This window comes from Petaurus breviceps, unplaced genomic scaffold (genome assembly GCF_028583685.1).
Source record: "Petaurus breviceps papuanus isolate PSGF00001 unplaced genomic scaffold, PetGlider_PUasm1.0 90804, whole genome shotgun sequence".
In the NCBI taxonomy this organism is placed as follows: Eukaryota; Metazoa; Chordata; class Mammalia; order Diprotodontia; family Petauridae; genus Petaurus; species Petaurus breviceps.
The window spans coordinates 21,716,129-21,740,822 of NW_027187348.1; the positions used below are offsets into that span (position 1 = coordinate 21,716,129).

The 24,694-nt window shown below is 36.0% G+C and overlaps 1 long non-coding RNA gene across 1 annotated transcript in view; it reads right to left on the bottom strand.

The window, feature by feature from the left end:
• Positions 1 to 4,000: 4,000 nt before the first annotated feature.
• Positions 4,001 to 24,694, bottom strand: part of LOC138147749 (uncharacterized) — a 58,157-nt gene continuing 37,463 nt past the window's right edge. Inside the window, exons 2-3 of the long non-coding RNA XR_011164877.1 lie at positions 6,193 to 6,282; positions 4,001 to 6,106 (exon numbers count right to left, since the gene is read on the bottom strand). This is a non-coding gene — a long non-coding RNA (uncharacterized lncRNA). The remainder of the gene's footprint in view (positions 6,107 to 6,192; positions 6,283 to 24,694) is intronic.

Below are 24,694 nucleotides of genomic sequence, written 5' to 3' on the forward strand. Positions count from 1 at the left end.
ATCAGTGTGGTATCTCCTTATACTAGTGTAGATCACAGCCCTTCCATCCCTTTGTAGATGGTCTTTGTGAGTTGCTGCAGCCAAAAAAGTTAATACAACTACATCTTGTATGATTATATTTTTAATTATAAGAGGTTCCAAGTCTCTTTAAAATTAGTTAACTTTATATTTGGACATAAGGTAAGTATATCTCTGGACCCATATGCAAAAAATCTTTTCAAATAAGCTGAATTTGCTTGATCTCATGCTCCATTGACATTACCTTAAAGATACCAGAGTCACTTCACTGTCACAATGAGGCATTAGAGTAAGACAATGAATCTAGCAATTCTAATAAACAGAGTTATTTCTGAACCACTTAAGAAAATTATTTACTACTATTTCCAACAATAACATAAACAATGTATAAGTACTCTTCAAAAGTTAATACTGACACTTCCATCGAAATATCTGTGATTTTAATACCTAATTAAACATATGGGAAATGATCCTCAGCACATTCACTTATTATTCAATGTGTGAATGATATTCATGATATAACATGCTACTAATGCTATTAGGCAAATTCTACAGAAAACTGTATGAAAAAATTTTGGCTGGGGTGGCTAGATTGCACAATGAATAGAGCACTGGCCCTAGAGTCAGGAGGACTTGAGTTCAAATTCGGCCTCAGACCACTTAACACAAAAAACTAGCCGTGTGACCTTGGGCAAGTTACTTAACCCCAACAGCCCTCCAAAAAGTAATAAATAAATAAATAATTTTGGCTTATGGTCCAATCCTATTTATGTTTTTATCTTCTGAATCCTCTTACAACACTATATATCGACCTCAAATTCACTAAATTTCCTATATCTATTTCCTTTCTAAAAACAGACTGAATTGCTAAGTTGCTTTAATCATTTGGGTGCACTTTTAGTTATACAGTTAGTTGGAGCTTTTTTTTATCAAAGTGGTTGTTGTTAGAGATTGGTCTAGAAGCTCTGGATTATGGATCTAACTCGATCACTATCTATATGACATTAGAAGGCTAATTTCATAATGCTAGGCATCAATTTCCTCATCTGTACCATGGAATGGTTGGATTAGATTATTTCTAGGGTCTGTTTCTCTTTAGTGTTCAATAAATTAAATAGTAATTCATTTATTTGAACCCTATCCCTTCCCATATACATGTAAAACAAAATTGTTATATTGTTTTTGTTTTTAAACCACAAATGACCAGCTACAAAAAAATTACAATGTTTTCAGGAAGTACATTAAAGATACTTAGATTTCATTCACATGTAACAAGAAATACAATTTCTGATATTATTGCTAAATATAGGGGTAGTTTAAACAATTTCAAATAAAATTATATATTTATGAACAAAAACTACATCATAAATATAAGCAGTCAGAAAATACTGCTTGATTTGGAATCAGAACTTGGAATCACACAGAACTTGAAGTACTGGCTTCAAGCACCAAAGCAGTATGATGTTAGGCAAGTTACTTTGCCTCTTAGGCCTCCAGAATAAGGAAATGTGGATAAAAAGCATTACATACTTCTTAGGGTTTTTGTTGGGGAAATGATCTGTAAACCTTAAAGTACTATAGAAATGTGAGCTGTTATTACCTTAGAAATTGGAAGACAAACATAGAAAACAAAGAACACATATCTTTTCTTTGAATAAAATGTTTAAATATGTTTACTCCATTCTTCACAAAAGTCCACTTGCTATTCAGTTTTATAGCACAAAATATACAAAAGGAAAGCAAAATGCGATTTTATATAAACTACTATGCTGTGATAATGCCTAGAGACAAAACTTGAATGAACCACGAAATCAGAACCTGTGAGTATCTTAACTAGAATAGAGCAGAAACATGATAATTTTGCAAGTGATGATTGAATTTTCATTTCATCTTTTTCTTCATGTCTTATGGACCTTAAGCATTCTCAAGAAGGTCAATATTGAAAGCCTCACAAAGAAAACAGGGTTTCAAGTTTCTGAATTGTGTTGCCTCCAGGAAAGAGTTCTTTTGTATACACTAGGTCTAGTCCAGCTGTTTTTTACATCTTTATTTAGTCAATACCATTTCCACTTCCTCCATAAACACATCAGAAACAGTGATGTTAGAATCCAAATGTGGTGGCTACACTCTCTTTGATGGTGAAAAGGGTTCCTCATAAAAATCTTTTTTGCAGATCTTTTCCATTTTACATCTGTTAGCAGTGCTTCTTCCAGTTTCATCTTTATTTGCCCTTGGGATGATTTTGCTTAAGTAGGACTCTTGCAAAATTCACTTTAAATTTGTTTTTCTTTCTGCTGCTTTTTACTGTTTTATGAGTTGATAATGCTCATCATCCACTAACCTCCCTCTTTAAGATTTTATAAGCAACTTTATATTCTAAAGCTTTGTTGCCTTTAGCTGCTATAGCTTGCTGCTTAGCAAGCTGATTCTTTGCTGACTAAGTAGACTTTTAGGCTCTTCTCAACACCTCTTTATGGCAACTAATATGCAGGGATGTTCTTTCCTCCATTAATTTCCCAATTTTTTGGCACTAACAATTTGCTATTTGAAAAACACTAATGACATATTTGACTAAAGTAGCAATCCTGATGACAAATGTTTCAGAATGTTATTGTATAATAATGGTAGAATTCTGATGGAGAATTCTATATTGTTGTTGTGTCCAACTCTTTGTGACCTTGTGGACCATAATATCCATGGAGTTTTCTTTGCAAAGATACTTTGCCATTTCCTCCTCTGGAGGATTAAGGCAAACAGAGGTTAAGTGACTTGCCCAGGGTCACACAGATAATAAGAGGCAAGATTTAAGGTCAGGTCTTTCTGACTCCTGGCCCAATGCTCTGAGCTGTCTAGTTACCCTATCTCTTTCTATACAATATCATTATAAAAATTGGTCCAACATAAGGCTAAGTCCATATCCATGATACTTTGTGTATAGTATTACAGTATTAATATTTTATTATTTTAATAGATCTATGATTTCATCAGCAAAGATACCTCCACTATAGTCAAATACTAACACAATATAAAAACCCATCCACACCATCTAATTCTTAGGCCTATCTCTCTTTAAAAAAAATCAACCCAAAAAAACCCTCAATAGAGGTTTTACCCAACACAAAGAAAATTTTTCTCTTTTTCTTTTAACATTGCATTTATATCAGCATTTCCCCAACAAAAACCCTAAGAAGTATGTAATGCTTTTTATCCACATTTCCTTATTCTGGAGGCCTAACAGGCAAAGTAACTTGCCTAACATCATACTGCTTTGGTGCTTGAAGCCAGTACTTCAAGTTCTGTGTGATTCCAAGTTCTGATTCCAAATCAAGCAGTATTTTCTGATTGGCTATATTTATATTTTAGTTTTTGTTCATAAATATATAATTATACTTGAAATTGTTTAAACTACCCCTATCAGTGAGGGGAGGTGGGGAACATTCTATTACTACCTAAATTAATGTATTCACATAAGGAATCTAGATAGAATCAATCAAGAATTTTCTTCTAACGCCTACAACAATGTAATCACAAATGATTAAGATTTGCCCTTATCCTATGGGTTTGAAACGCTTTGATTGGGTCAAGAAGAGAATAGATGATTGGCTAACAAACAGACAACCATGCTTTTGGAGGCTTTACAAGAAGGAAGAATTTCCACCATTTGCTAGTCCAGCAGCAGGAATGATCTGAGAGAAGTTGGAACCAGGCCTTTAAGAGGAACTCACTCTTGAGGGTGGAGGGGAAGAAGAAAAAGTCTCCATCTCTTTCTTCTTACCCACCCCACTGACCATGTCATGGGAGAGTCAGTAGAGACCCACAGCAGAGAATGCCTCTGAGGAATACATCATGAGGACTTTGTGAAGGGAAGGACTTTCAGTACCAGGAGTTGTGAATTACTCCTTTATTGCATGTATTCTCTGTGTGTGCCTCACTATTACTGTATCTTAAGTTTGAGCCTATTCTTTCCATGGCAACTATATATACTTATGGGACATTTTATTACAGTCTTTTGGGAGATGGATTTTATACCAGCTATTATTATGCTACCTAAATAATGCCTTTTACGAAAGACTAATTAAGCAAACTAGCTCATTGTTAATGAGCACAATGGCAGGGGCTTTTGAGCAAAAGTGATGGAAGCACATCCCCTTAGGGTTGCTCATAGAACTTGAGAGTAGTAGTAGCTGCCTTCTGAGGATTCTTTTGATTGTGGGTGCAAGTTGGGGCAGTAGCCCAGAGGAGGTGCTATGCCAGGACAACACTCAAGTTGGCCATCAATTAGCCTACACATTTGTTATATGACTTTCAACTCCTTTTATGGTTGTACATATCTTTGATTTTTATGCCACTTCTGGCATGTCAATCATATGCTGCAGCTTAATTCAAACTATCAGGCTTCTTTCTGTTGCCTGTTGGATTACCTGTTCCGGTGTAACAAATTATACATTCAATTCTTTGTAAAAGGGTTACCTCTATAAAGAAGGTATAAGAGATAGCATGGCTGGTGCGAAAAACATTTTGTTGCGGAGTCAAAGAACCTACCGGAATTGTTATTTACTAGCTATGTTAATTTGTTGGAATAATGAATGTGTTTGAACTTCAGTTTTCTTAACTGAGAAATGAGGATAACAACTCTACTCACTGCTTCACAGGGTCACAATGAAAAGAGTTTTATAAATTATGAAGTCCTATATAAATGTGAGTAATTAATGTGTGTTGTAGTATGTGCTCAAAAAGTATGTGCTGACTGTATGATAGCATATGTTACTGGAAGAGCAATAATAAAATATACAGAGCTGCTCTATCTATTTCAATAGTATTTTAGCAATGTAACAGGGGATATGCACACTGTGACAGGCCTCCTTGGCTATGCCATGTGATTTCCATTACAGTACAACAAAGAAATTAAGACACAAGCAAAAACTGATGTGTGATATGCCATTCATTTGTGTATGCCAAATGACACTTACATTAGTAATTTCCGTTTCCAATTTATACACTGTAAAACATCTGAAAGCAAACTCTGCCCCTTTTGGTCTTCTGTGAGTAAAATGTCAAGCAATGCAAAAAGGTGCTAAATTTAGTTCATTCATGCTTAGATGGCATCTTGCAGAGGTGGCCTCTGGAAATGAGTACATTTGCTTTGCATAGCGTGAATGTTTTAGCGCAATATTATCTTTGTTGCCAATTAAAATGCTATGTGGAGAGTACATCTCAATGTAATCTACTAGTTTATGTATCAAAATACTCTAGGGAGTATCATATATCCATACAGTGTTCTTGAATGCAAGATTTTGTGTCTAGATATCCATTTTATCTGACAGATGGTAAAACATGTATTTTGTATTGACAGACTTATGCTTAATAACATAACAATTAGTTGTTGATTTGTTTGTTTCAACTTACTTGATTTAACAATAAAATATAATGATATAACCATAACTCTCCTCGATTTAGCTTTTCTGAATGTATGAAGGTACAACTATAAAACGCCACAATTTCATTTGTGTTTAGCATTCATTTCAGTTTTGAATGAAATAATATACCCCATATTTTTTAAACAATAAAGGTGATCTGATGATAATAAAAGTATATGGTTATATAGTGCATCAATGTTTACAGGGCATTTGTGAAAATATTAGTATATTCACTTTATAAAAGAGGAAACCATGGCTCTGATATGCAGACATATCTTTTGAGTCCAAGTTTGCTGCTCTGTCCATTTACACACTGTTTTCTCTCTTTCTCTGTAGCTTTCTACTAGGCACTATTACTAGGCATTGTGCTAGGAGCTGGTAATATAAAGAAAATATAAAATCTCTGACTTCAAGGGGCTTACATTCTCTCTAAATATGCCAAATATATACAAAATAACTACAAGGTCATTTTGTGTGTATGTGTGAGCAGGGGTGAGGTAGGCTCTAGAAGCTTGAGGAGACTGTCTCTTATAACCGATGATAATATAGAAAGGATTGTGAAGGTGCTTTCTCCAGTACTACCATGAATCTATGATTTCACTGATTTGGGTATGCCTTCCTCTGAACCTTCCATTCCATATCATCCTGTGCAGTTTCTGACCATATTTTCCCTGTGGACACAGTAAAAATTGATTTGAGCAAACATTTAGTCTTAATAGCTAAAACATAAACACACAGTAAGGAAGATGGCACTCACCAAAATTAGTTAATTCAATTCTAATACATTTTGTCAGGTTCTGATGCCATGGGGAGTATTTCTCCAAAAGAAATGCAACACTACAATTCACTGCAAAAGACAATCCAAAAGCAAAACTGTCACAAGGATATCCTTTAATTTTTGAATTTAATTTGTTTTCCTAATGGCTCAAAATTATATCTCTAAGAAAACAACTTTTGCCACAAATTCTTTTACCTCTGCTATGAAGGCCTCTATTCAGAACAAAATTTGATTATGCGGTTTTGGCCATGCATCCTCCGCAAGGCTTTTCCAGTTCCGCTCCCACGGACATTTACCCTGACTAAGCAGCCAAATGTTTCTTGGCCCTATTCCATGGAACTCAGAACTTTGGCATAACCTCTCTACCAGTCAAAAACAAAACTCATTTCTGTAACATATTCATGCAAGAAGGTTGTCTGTACTATGACATCAGATCCTGACAATGTTGAGATATAATTCTGAAAGTGAAAATCAAGCATTTTAGTAGGAATTCCTTACCACCCCAAAAATATACTGACAGAAAAATTCTAACTTGTAAACAGAAATCATCAGGTAGGATTTTAATATAATATGACCCAATAATTTTTAGTGGTTATAAGCCTTCTTTTTCCTTCCTATATCCTGTATTATGGAATATAATAGATTACTCCTAACACTGTTGAAGAATAGTGATTGGAAAGGCTGAAAGGCTATTTCAATTTAAGGGTCCTAGAACTTCTGTCCCACGGTGAAGTGACCACAAATCTAGCATTTGGTCTTCATCTTGACATGTTCAAAAACTTGATCAGGTTCGAGGAAATTTAATTAAATAAATTCGCAATTATTTAATTCAGAAATATTAAAACCAGTTTGTTAATTTACAATGGGGGGGGAGGTTTTCATATAATTTTCCAAATGATTAAGTCTACCACTGATTGATACCCACAAAAAAAAGACTGAACTTCTCCCATTGGTAGTTAATAACAATTCCAATTTCCCAAACAAAAGTTGCTACAGTATTTATTCAGTTGTGATTATATTGTCAAATAAGTGGACCAAAATTTTACCTCCTTTGTAAAACAATGTCCTCATGGGTACATTAGGTTCTTCAGAAGGAAACATAGATATCATACTATATTAAATTTCCACACCGGAATTTTTATAGAAATAGTTGGCTTTATTTGTGGTTCATAATTCCACAAACAGTAGAAATAGGATCTCAAAATTATAAGCAACCTCAAAGGCAATTTATCCATAACCTGTATTTGAACAAGAATCATCTCCAGAACATGCCTGACAAGTGGTCATGTAGATTTCTTCATAGACCTCCAGTGCTGAGGAACTCTTAACAGAGAATCACAGAATTTTAGAATTGGACCTCAGTGGCCATCTAGTCCAACCAATACCTGAAAGAGTCATCTCTATAATCCACCCAATATGTGGGTATGTAGCCTTTGCTTGAAGAGCTCTGATGAGGAGGAATCCACTATCTTCAGAAAAAGCCTATTACACTTTGTGAGAACTCTTGTTGTTAAGCAGGGCAGCCTGACATCAAGCCTAAATTTGTGTCATTGCAACTTCCATGCATTGCTCCAGATTATGTTCTCTGTATGTTGATTGTGGGGATTTTTAAAATTTGAGCTAAGATTTCGTCAATGTAAAGAACTCCCGATAAGGAGCAAATCAGCACTTTATCTTTTTTTTTTTGCTTTTTTTTGGGAGGGGGGAAAGGCAGGGCAATTGGGGTTATAAGTGACTTGACCAAGGTCAGTGGCGTAAGTGTTAAGTATCTGAGACCAGATTTGAACTCAGGTCCTTCTGACTTTATCAATTTATCACTGTCATGGGGGATGTCCAAAAGAAAGGATTCCTTCAGGTTTCTGAAGTCCTAAAGATGCTCTTGATTGCTGATGGATTATTCTGATTGGATTAAACCCTATAATAGTACAGGGATTCTTTAATGAAATGCACAAGCACTTAAATAAGATTTGTCTAACAATCTCTCTAAGAAAATACAATTGGGTTTCAATCTCTACTTCTTTGCATTTCCCTTTATATTCTAACTCTTTTGGTTTTTTTTTTTTTCCAAATGAGTTTTATTATCAAGTTTTATAGAGCATACATTTGGGAATCTGATTGGTATAAAAATTTTAAATGTAAATTTATGTTGGTATAGTATTGTCATTTTTATCATATTGCAGAACTGAATATTCCTCCAGCTATTTAAGTTGCTCTTTATTTCCTTAAGAAGCACTTGGTAATTGAAACTAAACATGCTTTTTTGCCTGTGCTTTGGTGGGGTCAATTCAGAGGTATTTTATGCATTTTGTAGTAGATTGAAAAGGGATTTCCTTTCTATTATTGCTGCTTGGGTTTTATTATTAGCATATAGAAATGCAGGTGATTTTTGAGAGTTTACTTTGTAGCATGTAATCCTGTTGAAACAATCTATCTAAACTTTGTATCTTTGATAATTCCTTAGTGTTTTCCAACCATGCCATAATATTATCTGAAGAGTATGTTTATTTCCCCTTTACCTGTCTTTATGCCTTTAATTTCTTTCTCTTGTCTTCTTGTTGTTGCTAGGGATTTCCATTAGTATAAGAAATAACAGTGGGGAGGGTGAGCATCCTAACTAAATGTTTATCTCATAAGCAACATTTTGTAGGGTTTTGTTTTCTTATCTAATCTGCCACTCTTTTTTCATTTTATTGGATTGCTTAATCCATGTACATTGAAAGTTATTAAAATTAGGATTATATTTTCCTCCACTTATTTCTATATTAGTTTTTTCAAGTTAAGCTTTTTGTTTTCTTCTGCTTCTTTAAACATACTAATGTGTTTCTTCAATTACTTTGACTTAATCTTTTTTTTAAGTGACTATTCCCACTGACTCTTTTCCTCTTACCCCTAATTATCTCCTCCTGTTTGTTACTCCCTTTCCCTTTGGAGTTTTATTTATTAATTCCTTTTCCTTTCCTGCTTTTATCTGGTAATTTAATGCTTATCCTGTCCTTTCCCCCTCTTTTACTTATGTAGATTTCCTCTTCAACTAGTCCTGTTCATTAGTTTTAAATTTTCTTTTTTGTGCTCCTTAACAGAGAAGATTTTTCTCATTTTCTTCATTATCCATCCTTTATTCTATTCTAGACCCTCATTTTCTGGTTTGTGACTCTTATAATTATCTAGTTCTTCTCTAATCTCTAGATTTCTCATGAAATAAAAGGTATCCATTTATCCATTCTGAGGTATCCATTCTGTACTCTCTCCCCTCTAGGCAGTTTCTGTCACTGACTTGTAAAGCTCACCCCATAGATTCCCATTTTCCATTGTGTCTCACTCCCAGAACAATGCCAGTTCCTATAGGTAACAAAGGGGATACCTCATGGTAAGACAGGTCCGTGATTTTGCAGTCTACCACCCTCCCCCTCATTATCTTCTTTCCCCATTTTCCTTGACATCTCCTTCCTGGGGTCTTCCCACTCCCTCAGGTGCCAGTTATCCCCAGAAATTCCAACTTTCTCCCTCCTGAAGTAACTTAAGTGGTCTTTTCAAGCACCAAATTCCCCAGTCAATTCCCAGCACAGTCCATCTTCCTTCGCAAAAACATCTCTTTTCAACCATATTGTTTTTTTTGCTTAATGGGAAGATCTTTCTCATTCATTAACAGGCTCATGTGACCTGCTTAATTCACACAGAAACCTGTCACATGAGTTTGAGTCACATGAACCTGGGTCACAAGGGTTATGATGCCCTCTGACCCTAAAGAAATATATATATTCTGAGGCTCACTCATGAGAAGAGTGTTTGTGTGATGCAGCCAGATGAGACTCTGGGTAGCTGTTAAGGAGTCTCTTGACTTTGAAAACCCAGATGTTGGTGCTTCTCTCTCTGGAAACTATGTATGTATGTAATGGTCAGACAATTGTATCTGTCTGTTGATCAGCGATGTATGTATTATTTGGTCAGATGGTCAGAAGCCCTGTCTATTGGTCTTCATGCTATTATTTCTGCTTGCACTTTCTGCTTATAATATCTGTTTGTATTTTCTGTGAAGTTCAGGGTGTTCACTTTTTCCCCTGAACTAAGTAAATTTTATATATATTTGACTAGAGTAAGAGTGTTGACCCTTTTTGAGTTGCTTTCCTTTAGAAAAGCAGATCAAAGAACCTGGGCTAGCAGCCCTCCTGTGTGCTGGTGTTTTTGGTCTTATACCTCCACAGCATTTGCAAGTAACATTGTTGTTACACCATAGGAGTATTTATCAGTGGAAACCCCTCCCATCACCAAAGTAAGGCCTCTCTCTTTTTCTTTCCATTTTCAAACACTTCCCCTTTCCCTACAGGCTCTTCTCTTCCTAGGAGTCACCTTCCTCTCTTTGCTAGACTTTGATTTGACTCAAGCACATCCCATACTCCCCCCCCCATCTCCTTGCTCTCCTCTCCCCTTTAAGGCAATTGCCCATTTTGTAATGTAGTCCACACACACACACACACACACACACACACACACACACACACACACACAAACAATAAACCCACACCAATTCACTTATAGACAGGGTGTCACAAGGTTATGCTCACAATGCCCGGGCTCAGGTCTTCACTATTACCCCAACCTGACTTCCACTTTCACCCAAAGCCTTATAGACATTTAGAAAGAAGTCTGTTACATGGTTCTCTGCTTTACTCTGTTGCTGTCCAGTCTTTTGGTAATGCATTTGTTCACTTCTCCTGCATTTTTGTTGTCTAGAGTATTTGAGAAGTAAATAATGTCTTCAGGTCTGGTTTCCTTTCTAAGAATGTTTCAAATGCTTCTTTGTGATTCAACCTTTTAAATTTATAGTTAAGCTAAGATTTGTAGGATACTCCACCTTGGGGTATATTCTGAGCTCCTTTGCTCTTTAGAACACATTCCATTCCCTTCAGAGTTTTCTGGTAGGTGTAGAATAGTCTTGTGTTATTCTTTTTTTTTCTTTTTTGGAGGGGGGAAGGCAGGGCAATTGGGGTTAAGTGACTTGCCCAAGGTCACACAGCTAGTAAGTGTTAGGGGTCTGAGGCTGACTTTGAACTGAGGTCCTCCTGACTCCAGGACTGATGCTCTATTCACAGCACCACCTAGGCACCCTGTCTTGTATTATTCTAATTTCCTTTCTTTTGTACTTGAAAGTCTTTCTCCTGGTTGCTTGCAGAACTTTTTGAATTGAATGATTAATTTAACCACTCTATGCCTAAGAGTTTACAGCCTTGAGGTTTTTTTTGGAGGCAATCTATTAATTTTTTTCAACTGATATTTCATTTTCTGTGTTCAGAGGTTCTGGGAAGTTTTCTTGTATTATGGCTTTCAAGATTTTTGATGTGTCATGTACTTCTGGGATATCTATTATCTTTAAGTTGTCTTTACATACCTTGTCTTTGAGATCTGTATATTGCTTGGATAGAGAGCACATTTTCTTTTAACATTATTGTTTTTGCTTCTCTTCTTCTAGACTGGGAATGCAAATACACAAAAGTGAAGGGTGGTCAGTTGTTTTCTCTTTTGTTTCTTTGATGAGGCTTGGCAGATTGAAATTTTTCTATTCCGCCTATTATTTTTGCTGTAAAGATCATAAATTACATTCCCACAATTCTCATTTCTCTTTTAAACCACTCAGGAACAGCCTATTATAATTCCTTTTTCTCAAATACCATGGAGTCCTCTGGTTCATCAAATGTTGGATCATTCTGTTTTGTATAGTATGGTCATGGATGCCAGAACTCATTAACTACCTTTGGAGGCCAAAGAGATTTCCTTCTGCTTTTAATGTTTTTCTTGTTGATATATCTGCCTATGCTCACGGTCTTTGAGATTTTCTCCTCCCAAGATCTTTGGTAATTTCAGTCTTTTTTCCTCCTTATTTTCTTCTATTACTCACTTTCTGACTCCCTCCCCTCAGCTTAGATCTTCAGAAATTTTTGGAGGAGAGGGGGTGTGGTTGAACTCTATTTCAAACCCAGATACATATCCTTAACATTTCTTTCTCTTCTGGTTTCTAGCTGAGTATGCCTATGAAGACTTTGTAAAGTGGTTAGTTAGCACTAATATGTGACCTATGTTCTTACTATCTCCTTTCCAAGATGAAGAAAAGTTATATTCAATGCAGAGAAGTTATAAGGATTTACTAGTGCTAATAGTCTAAACAGGCAGCACAAGTTGGTAGTACTTTTATTTGTATACACAAGACACAATTTTCAATCGTGTCCAACACTTCATAATCCCATTTAGAGTTTTCTTGGCAAAGATACTGGAATGGTTTGTCATTTCATTCTTCAGATCATTTTACAGATGATGAAACTGAAGTAAACTGGGTCAAGTGACTTGCCCAAGGTCACACAAGTAGTAAGTGTCTGAGACCAGATTTGAACTCACTCTCCCTGACTCCAGGCCTGGCACTCTATCTACTATGCCACCTAGTTGCTCCTATACCTACTTTAGCAAACTAATCTAAAACTAGCCTCAGGTCAAACTATGATTTAAAAAATCAATGAGAAATCAGTTAGAAAGTAACTTTTAGTCCTTTCTTGACCCATATTCCAAAGTAATTGTGTAAAGATTCATGACCAATTGCTTCCTAGTATCAGGTGTAGGATCAATGACAGTCCAGTATAGTATTCTGATCCATAGCTCCAACTGCTGCTATTGCCTTGATAAATAAAGTGCCTTCAAGGTATTGGCACTTAAATCCTTTTACATTACCCTCTCATTTCTTGGTATGTATGCCTTCATGCTGTCCTTCATCAGCCAACTGCTTTCTTTACCAGACATCCACAGACAACTCAAGTAAAGAGGGTTTTAGTTCAAGAAGTGAGACTCACATGTGCTATTGGCATAAGATCTGGCAGAACTTCTGAACCTTCACTGCACAGCCATCTGTTTGTATTCTAGCTCTTTGGGTATTACATACAGCTTTCACTTCTTCAGGTATTACCATAGTTTTGGTGTCCTGTGGCATTATAGACAAGCCATCTGCATCCCCATTAACTTCCTTGGCTAGTTATGTATGCTTAGCTCATAGGTAGTGCTACCACCAACCTCTGGCAAACAGCAGTGTTCACATCTTACTGAGATATGGTGTCATCCAAAAACTTAACTAAGGCTCTAAAATAAACTATTATTTGCCAATGGAAAGCCTTAAGCCATTTTCTCTAGATAATACAACATTTTTATTAGTTTTTCTTCCTGTTCTGTCCAAAGATAATAATGTCATTAAGGTTTACCAATATTTCTAAATAGATCATGTCTCTTTGGAAAGTAGCTAGCATCCCTGAGATCCCCTAGAGAATGCACTCAAACTGGTAAAAAATATATAGTTGGACAGAGGAAAACAGTTTCCTCCTCGTCTTTCTCTGCTGTTTCCAATACAGAGAACTACTGGCTGCCTAACAGATAATCCGTGCATCTGGAACTCTTTTCACCATTAAATGTATCACTTTGTTGTTCTTTTGTTCAAGGTACAGTAATTAACATATATAAAAATCTTTGCATTGTCCTTTGGTACCATCACTATGGATGAAACATGGGCAACTGGATTGTGTCATGATGGCATTCACTATCATATTTTTGAGATATTCTCAGATGATTTATCACAGACAAGTTTCAGTATTTTTCTTTTTTTCTTCCTTTTAACCCTCCTTCAGAATCAGGAAGCATATTTTGCCTGAGACTGACTATTCTCTGTCCAGTATTATCCTTCCTCTTAACTGCTCCTCTATCTATCTCAACCTGCTTTCCAACTCTCTCTCTCTCTCTCTCTCTCTCTCTCTCTCTCTCTCTCTCTCTCTCTCTCTCTCTCTCTCTCTTAGATAAAAGTGAGACTCACCTGATGTCTACTCTCTCCCACGCCCTCCTCCACATTTTTATATTTTTATTTTCATTCACCTCAATTATTGGAAATGATAAATTCTACCCTCTTCATCTTTTCTATATTAGTATGTATTCCTTTTACCCTTCCTTTTCCCACTTCTTAAAACCCTAAGAACAGAATCAATTTACCTCCAATTACTTTTAAAAATGTAACTCCCTCCATATACCCTTTGAAGACATTGTTTTAGATCATAATTTTTCAGATATTGAATGATTCTAAATGATGTTCCTTGACTTGTTTTCTAGATCATTTGTTTTTGATATGAGGTACTTTACTTTTCCCCCTATTTTTTCAATCTTTGGAATTTATTCTAATATATGTTGTCTCAAGGAGTCACTGATTTCTGTTTTGTCTATTCTAATTTTCTGGGAGTCCTTTATTTGAGTAAGGTTTATTACTTTTTATAATAAGCTATTTATTATGATTTTAATTCTTTCCTCTCCAGCTTGTATTTCTTTTTTTTAAATATCTCTTGCTTCTTTTCTTCTAGATATTGTTTTAGTCCTTGTGGAAAATACATTATTTCCATTGAGTCTGCTTACAGTTGCTTTTAAGTTGATCTCTCCTTGTAAGCTTGAACTTTAGACATCTTTGAGTCTATTAAAATTCTTTATAGAGGGCTGTATCTTCTACTATCTCTCCAGCCTTAGTGTATAAACTGGGGCTTTATAACAGGGCCAGGCTCCATCTCCTGTGGCACTTTTAGATGAGAGTGTCAGCTTTTTACCTTTATCCTGTGATAAATTTCACCTTCCAGGGTTACATACCCTTGGATCTTTGAGGTTCAGTGCTGGATCTTCAGGGCCCTATATGCCTTTTCAGGTCAGAGTATTAAGTTACCTCCCTGCAATTTCTGCAGAAGGGACTTTGAAGTTTCTATACAGCTCTGGTCTTTTCATCTAGGTAGTCCCTTCTGAACACCCAGAGTTTTTAGAGGGTTGCCTTATGTTCTTGCTACATTCCAAAACAGAACTTTACAACAGGTATCTCTGGACTATCTCTGACAGTGATGGAAGGCTTCCCATTTGTTTGCCTTTGCGTGAGCACTGGCTTTTTTGGTGGACCCCCTTTCCTACTGACTGTGGGCTTCTGACTGATGTTTTATGCATTTATGGGCTGCAAAAAAGTTATTTTCTGACTAGTTTCTCATTGGCTTTTTTGGTCATAATGTGACCTGATGCTAGTTTTAAATTAGTTTGCTAAAGTAGGTATAGGGGCAAGTAGGTGGCATAGTGGATGGAGTGCCAGACCTGGAGTCAGGAAGAATGAGTTCCAATATGGCCTCAGACACTTACATTTGTATGACCCTGGGCAAGTCACTTAACCCATTTTACTCAGTTTCCTCATCTGTAAAATGATCTGGAGAGGGAAATGGCAAACCATTCCAGTATCTTTGCCAAGAAAACCCTAAATGGACTCATGAAGAGCTGGACAAGATTGAAAATAACTGAACAACAGAAGTAGGTGTGGAGGAGGTGAGCTGCCTGCCTCCATCAAGGCCATCATCTTGTCCAGAATATTTAGCTTTAATTTCAAACAAAAACTTTTCTCTGTCTCAATAACCATATCAAGTAATAACAGAAGACCACAACTTTGCTAAAGCAGAAATGAGAGAAGGAACCAAGTTGTGATCTATTTCTAAAATCATTCTCATACATGAAAATCTATTATAACTTTACTTCTTAAAGATGGGCATTTACATATAGAAAGATATCTCTCATTCTTTTGTTTAAAATAGACTTAATAAATTGTAAATCCAATAGAATGTTTTCTAGCTGTCAATTATTTGTATTTAAGAATAGTCACATGATCATGAAAAAATAATCACCCAAATTTCATGACAGAACTAGTACTTCCCCTTTTCATGACATGACATGAGCAAGAATTTAAAGATTCTAACTCAAATCTTTTCATTACTTTATGAAACAAAAAGCCCACCAATAAATTTCAAGAACTTCACTGAGATCTTTCACTTAAATTTATTATTTTAGTATTTTTTCTGTTCTAACTCACCAATCTATCATTCCCCTGCTCAAAAACCTTCAGTAGTGGGGGCAGAACCAAGATGGTGGCATAGAAGCAGGAAAACTCCATGAGCTCCCCCCATAACTACCTCAAATACCTATAAAATATTACTCTAAACAAATTTTAGAACTACAGAACCCACAAAGTGACAGAGAGAAAGAAAACTCCCACTGAAGGCAGCCTGGCAGGCCAGGTTCATTGCAGTGTACTAGGAGCAGAGCCCAGCCTCATGTGAGCCTGCAGTTTCAGCTCCAGGGCACCCCAACCAGTCCAGATGGAAGGACTTCTGGAGAGTGGATCACCATCAGCTGTGGCAGTTTCCAGAATTATCTACCAATCACCTCTTGAAAAAGATCCCCAAAAGAAAACTCCTAGGAATATTATAGCCAGGTTCCGGAGTTCTCAGATCAAGGAGAAAATATTATAAGCAGCCAGGAAGAAACAATTTGAATATTGTGGAAACACAATCAGGATAACACAGGACCTGGCAGCTTCTACATTGAGGGATCAAAGGGCTTGGAATATGATATTCCAGAGGTCAAAGGAGCTAAGATTAAAACCAAGAATCATCTACCCAGAAAAACTGAGTATCATGTTTCAGGGAAAAATATGGTAATTCAATGAAATAGAGGACTTTCAAGCATTCTTGATGAAAAAAACAAAATTGAATAGAAAATCTGACATTCAGATACAAGAAGCAAGAGAATCATGAAAAGGTAAATAGGGAAAAGAAATCATAAGGAACTTGTCAAAGTTGAACTATTTATATGCCTACATGGAAAAACAATAATTGTAACTTATGAAACTTTTCTCAGTATGAGGATAGTTGAAGGGATTATAACTGTATATATATATATAGATAGATAGATAGATATAGATATACACACACAAATATATATATGTCTACATACATATACATGCCTATATAGGAGGGTATATGGGCATATGAATACATATGTGAGTGTGTATATATAGGTGTACAGGTATACATAGATAGAGGGCACAGGATCAGTTGAATAGGAAGGGATGATACTTAAAAGGTGAAATTGAGAGGTGAGAGAGGAATATAATGAGAGGAGATGGGAAGAGACAGAATGGGGTAAATTATTTCATATAGAAGAGGCAAGGGAAAACTGTTACAATGGAGGGGAAGGACAGGAAAGCAAAAGGGTCAATCTTATTCTTATTGATTGGCTTAGGGAGGGAATGACATACACACTAAATAGGGCATATCACTCTACAGGAGAGTAGGGGGAAAGGGGATGAGAGGGGGGGAAGGGGATGAGAGGGGAAGGTAGAGGGGAGGATAGTTAGAAGCCCTGTAATGCGAATGTAAATTTTAAAGATCTTCCCTGCCCCTAGGCTAAAGTGCACCAGAAGCCTGGGGAGGGAGGCTTGTTTTTCAGTAGATACTTTTTGATTGGCCAGTGGGTCAATAAGGTTGTTACATTCTCTGAGCCAGGAGAAGGCTATATAAGCCCTGATGTGTAGCTTTGTTTTGGGACTCACTTTGAGAAATGTTCTGTGATTTGATCTGAATTCTGGGAAGCCGTTGTTGAGAGTCCCCCGGCTTTGAAAAACCCAGAATGTGGAAACCCAGATGTTGACTGGGTATGGATGTAATGGTTGGACAGTTTGGAAATCTGTCTACTTGATGTTTCTGTCTTGATAATTATGCCTGTATACTTTGAGGTTCGGGGTGCTGACCTTTTCTCCTGAACAAGGTAAACGATATATGTCTGACTGATTAAAGTAAGCTTGTTAACCCATTTTGAGTTGCTTTCCTTTAACAAAGCAGATCCAAGAACCTGTGGTAGCTGCAAACCCTGAGGACGCTTGGGGTGCTTGCTGCTACAAGCCCCCACTTTTGAAAAAGGACAGGGTCAAAGTAGAGAATACAAGTGGGGGGGTGGGATAGGATGGAGGGAAATATAGTCAATCTTTCACAATATATCCACTATGAAAATGTTTTGCATAACTACACATGCAAAACCTATATTGAATTGCCTATCTTCCCAGTAAGGGTGGGTGACAAGGGAGGAGGGGAAAGAATCTGAAATTTAAAGTTGTAAAATCAAATATTTTAAAATATATATAATAATAATCATTATTACTTACATGCAACTGGGAAATAAGATATACAGGCACTGGGGCAGGAGATCCATCTTGTCCTACTGGAAAGTTGGAGGGGAATGACAGAGGTAATAGGAGAGAGTAGAGTTGGGGGGTATATACAGTGGGATCGCTGTTTTGGGGTGATTGGTAGGGGAAAGATGGGGAGAAAATTTGTAACTCAAAATCTTGTGGAAATGAATGATGTAAACTAAAAATAAACATAAAATTTAATTTAAAAAAAGATTTTAAAAAACCTTCAGTAGTTTGTCACTGCTAATCAAATAAAATCCAGATTCTTTAGTCTAATATCCAAGCCTTTGTATAATTTAGCTCTAACTATCCTTTCCAGTCTTAACTCATCTTATTCCCCTTTATTTTACATTCCAGAAAATTACATTGTCAATGTACCATTCCCCAATATGTCTTGTGCCCTCCTACCTTGGTCACACCATTCCTGTAGTGCTTTCATTTACATCTCTGTCTACTGAATTCTTATCAGTTCTTTAAGGTCTTGCTCAATAGACAGTTTTTCCATAGAGATTCCCTGTTTCCAATCTAGAAATATTTGTCTCTCTTCTAAACATAAAAAAATGAATCTACATCTCTTTTTTGAACTTAATATATTCTACTTTTTAATTATAATTATTTGTGTACATGACATCTTCTATACTAGAAGACTAAACTTGAGGACAAGAATGCTGCCCTATTTCTTTGTCCTGCAGCACCTAGAAATTAAAAGTATTTACTGTTTAAGCATGCTTAATGAATAAATGTATAAGAATGTTATTTTTCATAAATGATGATTTCCAAATACACCATTTATACATGGCCACAATTTGAGTTCAGTTGCACTAAGCTTATGAAAATTTCTAAATTTTAAGTTATTATATTCTGCCTAATATTTAGAAGTCTTAATTTTCAGCTTTTATTTAAACTTTAAATTCATTTTGCTCCTTAGATAAAGGCAAAAAGCAAAATTTTAAATCTCTTTGATCCCATATGTTGTGAAGAATTTTTCCCTAAGGACAGCAAAATAGTCAATTTTACATCTTTTAATGTAATAGTTCTGCTTAAACTTTGTAATGTTCAAATATTACAATGTAAGACTTATTATTAAATATTCTAATTTTCTCTAAAATGTATTTTTGAATAAGTGAGTTTCAATATATAAAATATCATAACTTTTAAATTATTTGCTTTAAGTGTCCAGTATTCTTTGTCCACTTAGTCACATTTCTTTTTTTCTTTTCCTTTTATGTAATCATAGCTAGAGAAGTTGTTCTGGTCTAATTTGTAGTATTTTTAATTCAACCTATTTCTAAGGACTAGATTGAGGATTTCCTTATTATAATTTGTTAATTCACCAATATTTACAACTAACTTTTGCCTTTGTTTTCAACATTCCTTATTTTCTTTTGTGTTTAATTCTATTTATAGAAGGCTCTGGATTTAAAAGACATAATATTTGGACAATTGCCCCTTTCTTCTTAGCATAAATTCCAATTTTCAATTATGTGATTAATCTTTAGCATACAATATTCATTGAATATGAAATTTCAAGACTGCCTTAAAAACATTCATTTGAGTTTTATGCAAAAGAATAAAAAATTTTAAAAGCTTTACAAATAAAACCAATTTCTATGTTTTGCACAGATTTTTGTTTAGGTCCAGAAGTGTTTTCACATGTTAAAATCAATCTTTCAATAACAATAAATTCTTCAAAAATAAATTCCTTTTTCCTATCTTTATTTTATCCCTTTCAATGACTTCCTATTACTTAGCAAATTAAGTATAAACCTCCTAAAATTTGTCATGCCATTACATTTGAACATCTCCTTTGCTTGTATCATATTTTACCCTTGATGATAGTGTTATATGTTTCTTATTCCCACTATTATATTGTAAGTTGATCAATGACAGGAATTATTTTTATTTTTTTTACTCCCAAACCCTACCATATAAAAAGTCACTTGAATACTATTCTTTTTTTAGTACATTACATTCGATTTAGATATCATCAAAAGAGAAAGGGACAAGCTTCTTTCTAGATATTAAAGATTATGGTAAAGATGTCTGCCTTAGAATACTGAGAAGGTATCATTCCCAAAATATGGAGGAGGAGATGAGACAAATGATAATGAAAGGGCCTGAAACATGATTTTATAAAACAGTAATTGGTGGCTTACCTTTCCTAAACTTCACTGTCTCCCATGACCCCCCAAACATGTATGACCTATGTAGGTAAAGTCAATAAATATCCATAGGTGCTAAATTCTTTTGTATTTGTAGAGATTACCATACAGAGGTGGATTCTCATAATTTTTTTTGTAGTGCAGTGTATGTGTTTTATACATAATAATAATAGAAAGTGCTGTGGGCCTGGAGTCAGAAAACTCAGATTCATATTCCAGTTTTGTTACTGATGGCTGGCACAGGCTTGGCTTCCATTTTCTCACCTGGGAAATGAAAGAGGTGGTTGAGATAATCTCTAAAATAAATTCTAAGATATATTATTAAGGGAAGGGTTGGGAGGAAATCTATAGCTCTGGATAATATATGCACTGGTCTGGAAATTGGAGTTACAAGTATTATAGTTAAAATGATTAGAAAGAGGACAGTAGTCTGTTACAGGTTTAAGCTTCATCAATGAACACTTCAAAGATGGGTTATTCCAGGGTCTGGCTTTCTAAGTTTTGAAATTTGATTTTATCAAACCTTTATCAAATTTCTAGTGACTGTAATACTAATGCATCCCATTCTCAGTAAAAGAGCACTTAGAAACTTTGTCAGAAAGTTGTTTAATGACCATAGAAAGAGAATTAGACAGTTTTGTGACATAGTTCATTAAGATTATGATAGAAGAGGAGGCGGAATCAAGATGACAGAGTTAAAAGAAGTAATACCATATGCCCCTCCCCCAAAAGACCTCCCTCAAACACACCTGGAAAATGCACTAAAATGAATTCTGAAGGGGAATCCAGAATAAATCATGGTGAGTCATTTGTACAGACAAAATCAGCACAGTGAGAGAGAAAGAGGTCTGTGGATACTGGGGACAAAGTCAGTTCAGGAGTGAGCTGAACTAGGAGCAGGGAGAGATTGTGAACATGGGCAAGAGAAGGTCTCAGATAGGATACCACCAAAACTATGCTGGGGTACTATAAGACCACTATCCTGTTCTTGGTCACAGACACAAGGCAGATTGAGAAGAGAATCTGAGCTCGGAGTAGTGTTCCTGTAGGGAGGCTTTGGGTGGTATACCAAGGAAGACAAAAGTTCAGAAGCAAACAAGATTGATATGGCTAAGATCCCAAAAGCATAATGGAGTCTTAGCTCCATTAGCTAGCCCAGCCTCTGAAGAAATAACCAGAGCAGGTATCCCAGATCAAAGAGGAGACTACAATTTTGTCTCTCTGAACAAAAGAGGCTGAATCTAGCATCATGCTTCTGTTGCTCAGATCCAAACCCAGACAAGGAACTTGTATAGATCAGACCAGGGGATCAGCAATCCCTTTTTCCTAGATCAGACCACTTCAGGAGCACTGAAAGTTTGCAGGTGCCCGATCTATGTCTGATATCTTGGAATAGCATAACATTCAATGCCCCAGGAAAACAGCAATAGGTCAGACCTTCCTTACAGAAGTATAGCAGAGCCCAGATTTAACATTAAGTCCAAAGTCAGGAGGTAGTAGAAGAATGAGTAAACAAAAAAAATTCTTCTTTATTATGGTGTCAGGGAAGCACAAGACATATTTGCAAAATAAGAGAATAACTACAAAATATTTACAAGCAAAACCTTGAAGAAATACACATATTGGGCACAGATTCCATTTGAATTCTTGGATGAAACAAAGCACGGGTTTAAAAAAAGACTTAAAAATGTTTCTTTAAATGAAATGTGAGCACTTGAGGAAAAATTGGAAAAGAAATGAGAATTATAGAAGAACAGTTTGCCACGAGAAGTATAGAACCTTGCCTAAGCAACAAATTCCCTAAAAATTAGAATGGGCCAATTAGAAGTCAATGTGTCCATGAGACAAAAAGAAATATTGAAAGAAAGTAAAAAGGCTGAAAAAAACTGCAAGGTATTTTATAGGAAAAACAACTGACCTAGAAAACATACTGAAGAGAAAAAAAAGATAAGAATCATTGGACTGTCTGAATTTCATGGGAGGAAGGGAGGAACAGAGAGAGAGAGAGAAAGAGAGAGAGAGAGAGAGAGAGAGAGAGAGAGAGAGAGAGAGAGAGAGAGAGAGAGAGAGAGAGAGAGAGCTGTACCTCATATTTCAAGAACTCTTAAATGAAAACTGACCAGATATCTTGGAATCAGAGAGCAAAGAGGAAGCAGAAAGAATTCACCAGTTATCTCCTGAAAAAACCCCTAAATGAAAACTCCTAGGAATATTACAGCTAAAATTCAAAGGTTCCAGGTTAAAAAAATGCTACAAGAAGTCAGAAAGAATTAAAGTACTAAGGAGTGAAAGTCAGGATCACACAAGATTAAGTAGCCATTACAAAGAAGTTGGGAATATAATATTCCAAAAGGCAAAGAATATGTGCTTATAGTGAAGAATAATTTATATAATGGTATGTAATGGAAATGCAAATTTAAAGATCTTCCCTGCCTCTAGGCCCTTTGATAGGCTTAAGAGACCCTGAGAACCTTCCTTGATTTGAAAAATATATTCTGCCCCCTAACATGCTGAATGTGATCACATGGAGCCTGTGACAGGAGGCTTGGTTTTCAAGAATACCCACACCTTGATGCTGTATGATTGGGCAGTGGGTCAAGAGGGTGGTTACATTCTCTGACCCAGGAGAAGCATATGTAATCCCTGATGTGAGGCTTTGCTTTGGGGCTCACTTTGAGAAGTATTGTGTGATTTGACTACATGAGACTCTGGGCAGCCATTGTCAAGTCCCCTGGCTTTGAAAACCCAGATGTTGATGCTTCCCTCTCTGGTAACTGTGATTTGGTATGGATGTAATGGTTGGACAGTTTGGAAGCCTATCTGCTTGATCTGTTTTTCTGTCTTGTAACTTCTGTCTGTATACTCTGAAGTTCGGGGTGCTGACCTTTTCCCCCTGAACTAGGTAAACGATATATGTTTGATTGATTAAAGTAAGCTTGTTAACCCATTTTGAGTTGCTTTCCTTTAGAAAAGCAGATATAAAAACCTATGTTGGCAGCCACCCTGGGGATGCTGGGGTGCTTGCTGCTACATACGACAGAGTAAAAAATGAAATACAGGGCTTCTAAGCATTTCTGATGAAAACACCAGAGCTGGGCAGAACTTAGAAATTCAAATACAGGAGTTAAGAGAAACATAAAAGGTAAACATGAATGAACAATTGTAAGAGAATAAATTGAATTGGCCATAAGATGGAAGAATACACATACATGCAGAGTTGGGTACAGAAATACACTTCACTCAACGAGGTAATAAGAGGGAAAAGGGAGAAGAGGGTAGAGGGAATTAGAAGGAGGATAGATTAATTGAGGGATTAGTCCTAACCAAAACAAACTCTAAGGATGTAAAAACTATTAATTGCTATTTTTGAGGTGGCAGAGAATGGGAAGCCAAGGAAATACCTATAAATTGGGGAATGACTGAACAAGTTATGGTATATAAATGTGGTGGATAATATTGTGCTGTAAAAAATAAGAAGGAAGCGGATGGTTTCAGTGAAACCTGGGAAGACTTTTATGAACTGATGGAGAGTGAGGTAAACAGAATCAGGAGAACAATTTATGCAATGACAGACATATAGTAAAGGCGAACAACTTTGAAAGAATTAGGAACTTATCAGTATAATAACCAAATATGATTGAAAAGGATTATGCAACCCCTGACCTTTTGATAAAGATAGACTCAGAATGCAGAATGACATAATTTGGGGGTTTTTTTTGGTACATGACCAATGTGAAAATTTGTCTTGATTGCTGTACAAACTATACATGTTTGTACTCACCTTAGTTTTCCTTTTGTTTTCAATTTGAGAAGGGAGGTTAGGTTAGAAGAATGAGACAGCAGATTTTTACTGACTAATATTTCTACTAATAATAATGACAAAAGATTATAATAGATCCTAGAGAATTATCCCTGCTTTATTAGAGTATATTCTCTGCATACAACTAGGCAGCTAGGTGGCACAGTGGATAGATCACTGGACCTGGAGTTAGGAAGACCTGGGTTCAAATTCAGCCTCAGAAACTTACTAGCTACGTGGTCCTAGGCAAGGCATTTAACCTTTGTCTTCCTCAGTTTCCTCAATTGTAAAATGAGGATAATAACTGCAGGGTTGTTTTGAGGATCAGATGAGATAATATTTATAAAGCATTTAGCACAGTGTCTTGCACATAATAGATGGTTAATAAATGATTGTTTTCTTCTTCCCTCCCTCTCCTTCCTTCCTTCCTTCCTTCCTTCCTTCCTTCCTTCCTTCCTTCCTTCCTTC